Here is a 6,556-nt window from a genome sequence, read left to right on the forward strand (position 1 = left end):
AGATAAATGCATTCTTATAATAATCTTAATTAATGTGTAATAACAAAAACAAATCAACGTCACACATTCGTACAGCTATACAACTTTTACCAGGCTATTTATTCAACGAATTATGTAAAGGTGTATAGGCTACATTTTTATTTAGGTCAACCCAATGCGTGTTCATACACAATACGTTTTTAAGCATCTTTTAAGTATGATGTTGCTCTTTACAATATGTTTGACCCATCCTTGTAATAGGGGTGTATATCTCGTTTTAAACATTAATTCAAATTAGTCTTCTGGGTATTAGGTAATGATGATGTTCCTTGTATAGGTAAACAAATCTCGCAATGTTTGTTTTCTTTCTTTGTGTTGGGTACCATGTGTATCTTCTGTTGCTGGTGCAATATGCATATGAATATTTGTATGTTGCTATATAAAAAAGACTGGGCATCCCGTTGTGCCGTATAACAAACAACATACTGGTTAGTATCATTATATAAAACACTGTTACATCATGATAGAATAAATCTTTTATTTAAACGAAAATTATTTTAATTTGACCAAAAGTTAACACAAGTCGAACAAAACGCATATATATATATATATATATATATATATATATATATATATATATATATATATATATATATTTATATATTGGATACCAATATAAGTATGGATCCAATTGTGTTTACCGCATGTTCAGTTAAATCTTTTAGATCAGTATGTTGATATTTTCATTTTGTTATTATATAAAATGCATCTTTATTATAAGCAACTCAAAATGTGTACCTTAAATGGATATATTTAACTCCAGCAAAAGAGACGTCGTGTACTGTCTACTGCTTGACAACAAGCCATAGCACCATATAGATATATTATACCTCACTTTTATTCACAATGCTAAAATCCCATAGGCCATCAAGACATAGAAATACTGTCAGACCCAGCGGGAAAAAATTTACTGTCCAAAAATACTGACGCCCGCTACCTTAGCAATCACGTGCAACCACCGGGAAAAAAACTAACTGTCCAAAAAATACTGTCGCCCGCTACCTTAGCAATCACATGCGGAATGGTAAAAAATTAAACTGTCCCATTCGCGCATGCGCAGCACGCAGGTTTGCATTTCAGTTGTATTTTGATAAATGAACTATCAATTGCAGCTGAAACTGAGCTGTAAGATAAATTAATGCCATTATTCAAGCTTTGACAGGAGTCATAAAAAAATCAATTTAGTATAAACGATACGCTTACCTCAATGGCAACTTTAATCCAATGCTAATAACAATAGTTACAACGATATACACTTTCAGTGTCTGTTCTTAAGGTGTTATGCATGACAAACAAACAATCCGAAATACGTTTTGGATTTGTTCGATGCTTTAAACAAATATTGTAGTGTTAAAAAACCACCACGACCATATTGTTGTCCCAAAATGTGTCGTCACCGAAATGACGTCACACGAGTACGTCTTAAATTGCGTTATCAAGTGATGAAAATAAAATATGGAAAGCTGGTTCGGTAATATATTTTTAAAGAAATAATTGACGACTAAGAAAATTGATGGCATAAATCATACTAGGTCGGTACCAAATAAAGCGAAGTTCATTTTTCTCGGCAAGAAAATCTGAACCACTCAACATATTAATGGTTGTTCATTGCTGAAATTAAATACACTTATTGATTATTAAAATTGTTCATGGTTCATATAAATTGTTCCTGTTTGAATAGTTTGTTCGGTATAATAAAATAGATATTACATGTCTGACAGGGTGACAGTAAATTTATCAACTTTCGGAAAAATACTTTTCCTCAAGTTGACAAATTTACTTATTTTTAACTGTCACCCTGTCAGACATGTAACATTTATATACTGTCGTCCAAGGGGAAACCACACCCGTCTGATTTCAATAGTTATGCGTTTATTGTTGAGTTTACTGATTGTCATAAATTTCACGAAGGACATAAGTGGACGAGCCGTCAGTATAAACGCTGTGGGTTGAAAGTATGTTTACATAATATATGTTGATATATATATTAATGACTATACCCGAAAACTATACATTTTTATCACCATTGTGTATGCCGCATAGTTAAATGCCAGCTGAACAGGAGAGACCATTTTGAGCTAAACCGTCAATAAATAAATCATATATCCCGCGATAATGCGTGTGCCATGTATACAATAAGGCAAAACAAAACTCCAAACATCTTATGTTGAGACAAAACCTTGGCCGCTAGTCGTTTGTTCCAGACAAATGACCAATAACCTTACCAAAGCAAGATAATACACACATTAAGCCATACAACGTATAGTTATACTGGAATAACAGCCTTCGATCCGTCTGTTAAACCCATTGGGAGTAGAAGTAGATACTTAATACTTATTTAATATAGCGACCAGATTAGGTCCAAATATGTAATCGAGTATACAAAAACGAACATCATTATTTGAGTATTATCATTGACGAATGTCATAATGGTCGTTAGTAACAAAGAACTTGTGCATCATGTGCAATGTTTAAGTGCAACAGACATGATAATATACGTGTCGACCTTTCCTATTGGAAGCCTATAAACGGCCTTTAAAAAAGTAACTGTATGTTTTATTATTATATTTATCAATACTTGCTAAAAACAACAATACGTCAATGTGTAAAGGTGTGTCGAATGAACACTTCATTAAGATAGACTCGTTCTTATTGATAAATGTGCTTTTTGATAGTTGCATGTTGATTTGCTGATACATAAACATACTATTCCGATCCGAATAAAAACAAGATACTGAGACTAAATAGACAGCATACACTAATATCGACATCAACCTTTGAACTCAACAATCAAGTCTACATTATTACGATGTCATACAACTGATATTAAACACTATTTGAATCTTAGTGTTGATATCTTAAAACCTAAACGTATGAAATACAACATGCTTTTAAAAATTGCGTCTTGAAAGGTACTTTCTTATCTAATGCGTGAAATCCAGGCAGGCAGTTAATATTTGGATATACTTTTTTATTATGCCACGACAGCGCATTTACGTTGGAGACGCTGACATGATATTTTAAAGTGTTATCGGATACCCATCCGATAACAGTTTTAAGCTCCGCCCATCAATATTCGTTTTAAAACTCTGCCCATATTTTGTTTACTTAATGATTTTTTTAGCGTTCCATGTTTTAGCCCCGCCCATTCTGAGAACTACTTTTTTGTAGGCGTGGTATGTCGCTTCTTTGATTTAAATGGAAACAAACAGCGATTCATATTTTATTCAGAAGTTAGAACATTAATAAACAATAAGTTGTTTCTTTTAAACAAAACTAACACTTTATTAAGTATATATCTATAGTGAAACATAAATTAAATGAGCATTAATCAATGGAAAAAAAATAAACAAATACAAATGTGCACCGCTAGCCTACCATTCATTGGCTGCAGATGAGATGAACACAATTTAAAACAGTAATGATAAACATTTAAAACGTAACACAAATATACTTAACACGTTTTAAATAAAATATGACAGATTTAATCAAGTTAAAGAAGAATTTATGCACATATTCACTAAACATCTCGTCTAAGAATATATAAAACAAAAATAACTAATACTTTACAAATGCTTTCCTTTTTTGTGTCATTCTTATAAAAAGCAAGGCAAACAGGTGAATAGCATACACAATGAATTAACATTGACAAAGTAAAATAATTAATACTTGATTGAGATGCTTTGCTAATGCCTGCCATGCCTAATAATACATGACAATTTCAATTTTTAAGTGTCTGAAATCAAACCTTCACAAAAAAATGATTCTATCTCCACAACCAAACAGGAAATTTGTGTGGTCAACCTGAAAATAAAATAGAGATTCCTTTAGAAAAAAAAAAACATCATCAAACATTCATTGCATAACTGCTTTAACCCTTTCAGTGCTGGAACCGAATTTTGAAGGCCTTTGCAAACAGTTTGGATCCAGATGAGACGCCACAAAACGTGGCGTCTCATCTGGATCCAAACTGTTTGCTATTCTGATAGTAATCTTTGAAAAAAAATGAAGAAAGGCTTATTTTACAAATTCAGCAGACGACATTTTAGCAGACGACAAATTTCCCAGCATGCAAAGGGTTAAAAATAAAAATCCAGATATATAATTTGTATTAAAATTGAAACTTTATAAATATAGTGACATATAGATTTATAACATGTTCAGATAAAACAATTACATAAATACTCTCAAAAATAAATTTGTCGACAATAAAGTATTACCTTTCCGACAAATTAATTAGATGGGTTGATGTGAAGCTGTGCCGGGATGCAGTTGGGGGGGGGAATATCTCGAGTTGGTTGAGAGGCAGAGAAAGACTCGGACAAGTGCAACTGACGAGGGTAGAACTGTGCCGCCAAGAATTTTGGTTGATATCATCACCCATGGAATGTGTGCTCGCAACTTTCTGCCATTAAAAGAAAAACATTTCATATTATAATAAAATAAAACAAATCCAACAGGAGATAACATTTCAAAATAGAGTGTTTTAATAACATTTTTATGCCACAACTTGAACAAATTACAACTTTAATAGACACAATATTATTAATACAAAATGAAAATGTATAAACTCCACTTTATATAAAAATAATTAAGAATTTCTTTTAACTTAAAATATTTTTAGTATGGACTCGGGGATTTTTTTGCTTATTAAGGGAATATGTGTATGTTTTCCTAATTTGAGAAATTTGAGACTCAAATTTTCACAATTTAAAGAAGTTCGGGACTCAAATTTTCACAATTTAAAAAAAGTTTGCAACTCATTTTTTCACAATGTTGATCTGTGGGCGACACAATTTTGAACAGTTTTCGACACATGTTTTCAAAAAAGTTGCACAGCGCGCAACTCATTTGTTCACTGTTTTCAACAGTGAATTTTTTTATTAACAGTGCGTGACTCAATTTGTTCACAATTTTGAACAGTGTGCAACTCATTTTTTAAAATTGTGAACAGTGCGCGACTCATTTTTCCACCATGTTGAATAAACAGTGCGCGACTCCTTTTTTTCCAAATTTTGAACAGTGCGCGACTCATTTTTACAAATTTTGAACAATACGCAACTCATGTGTTTTCACAATTTGAAGAGTTTGTGACTTATTTTTTGTAATTTTGAATGAACAGTGCCCCACAAAATTGTCTCCCATTTTTGAACAGTGCGCAAATGATTATTCCAAATTTTGTGCAGCGCCTGACATGATTTTTTCACAATTTTGAACAGTGCGCAACTCATTTTTCCACAATTTTGAATAAACAGTGCATGACTTATTTTTTTGCAAAAATTTGAACAGTGAGCAACTCATTTTACAAATTTTGTACAGCGCGTGACTCATTTTTTCAAAATTTAATTTATGAAAAGTGTGCGACTCATTTTTCCACAATTTTAAAATCATAATGAACAGTGGGCAACTAATGTTTCCCACAATTTTGAACAGTGCGCGACTCATTTTTTCAAATTTTGGTACAGTGCGTGTCTCATTTTTTCACAATTTCGAACAGTGCGCAACTCATTTTTTTACACAATTTTGAATAAACAGTTCGCGACAGTAGAACAACTGGCACTAATCATTGGTTCATCAGCATGAGAATGGGTGTAAAAAATGGCATAAATAATGAAACATACGTGTTTAAGCATGCATACATAACAATGAAACTTACCAACCACTCGGCCAGGAAACATATGGTGCAGAAGCTGCGGGATTCAGCATGCTCTCCCACTGATATTATGCAGATCAGTGGTCAAACTGGCAGTCAACTTATGTTGGGATTTCCCAATTGTGAAGATATTAACCTCAGCAATCTCCAAACACAAACATGTTCATTTATTGTCAGTCAAACAGCAATTAATCCATCATGTCACCCTGACAGTCTCAAAACACGATGCAAAACCAAAGCATTTTCGTTTCGTCTAACACACAGCTGGTAACGTCGCTGAATATTGCACAAAAGCAGCTTCATTATGAAGTTCCAGCGACTCGAAATACACGTTCCCCACCCACTTTGATTTCGCACGTGAAGGCCTGTTTTTTGGGGAAAACTGTGAACATCTCACAACTAAACGTATATTACGGAGATGGACAAGTTGAAAAATAAATCACTCTTATCACTTCCAAATTGCACACTACGTTAAAATCCCGTTCCATTTGATTACTGTATTTATTGTTTGAAATTTTCACTCTACACATTCGCTTTGAAAATAGCGGTCGGTGTGTACTCTTGGAAGTACATGTCGAATGTGTTATTGTAAAAAATATTGGTATTGTGTTTTTAGTGCAGAAATTGTTCTTTTAAGTTTCGATTTCTCGCTTTAATTTTTGTATAATGTGCGTTTAAATTTGATTGATTGTTGCTTACTTTCGAACTATTTTTTTATGTGTAAAAATATATGCGTAGACGCTAGCGGATGTAATCAGGTTGCTACTAATTTGCATATTTATCAATGAATTTAGCGGTTGTTTGTTTTTGTTTGTTTTGTGAATATTTTCTGATTTACTTTAAAATGTGGCATAATAAATAGAA

The 6,556-nt window shown here is 32.7% G+C and overlaps 1 long non-coding RNA gene across 1 annotated transcript; it reads right to left on the bottom strand.

The window, feature by feature from the left end:
• Positions 1 to 3,554: 3,554 nt before the first annotated feature.
• LOC127842682 (uncharacterized) lies at positions 3,555 to 6,337 on the bottom strand. The gene is made up of 3 exons (XR_008031822.1): positions 5,696 to 6,337; positions 4,260 to 4,444; positions 3,555 to 3,843 (listed from the first exon to the last, which is right to left on the bottom strand). It is a non-coding gene; the product is annotated as an uncharacterized LOC127842682 (long non-coding RNA).
• Positions 6,338 to 6,556: the final 219 nt, after the last annotated feature.

Source organism: Dreissena polymorpha, chromosome 8 (assembly GCF_020536995.1).
Source record: "Dreissena polymorpha isolate Duluth1 chromosome 8, UMN_Dpol_1.0, whole genome shotgun sequence".
Taxonomy (NCBI): Eukaryota; Metazoa; Mollusca; class Bivalvia; order Myida; family Dreissenidae; genus Dreissena; species Dreissena polymorpha.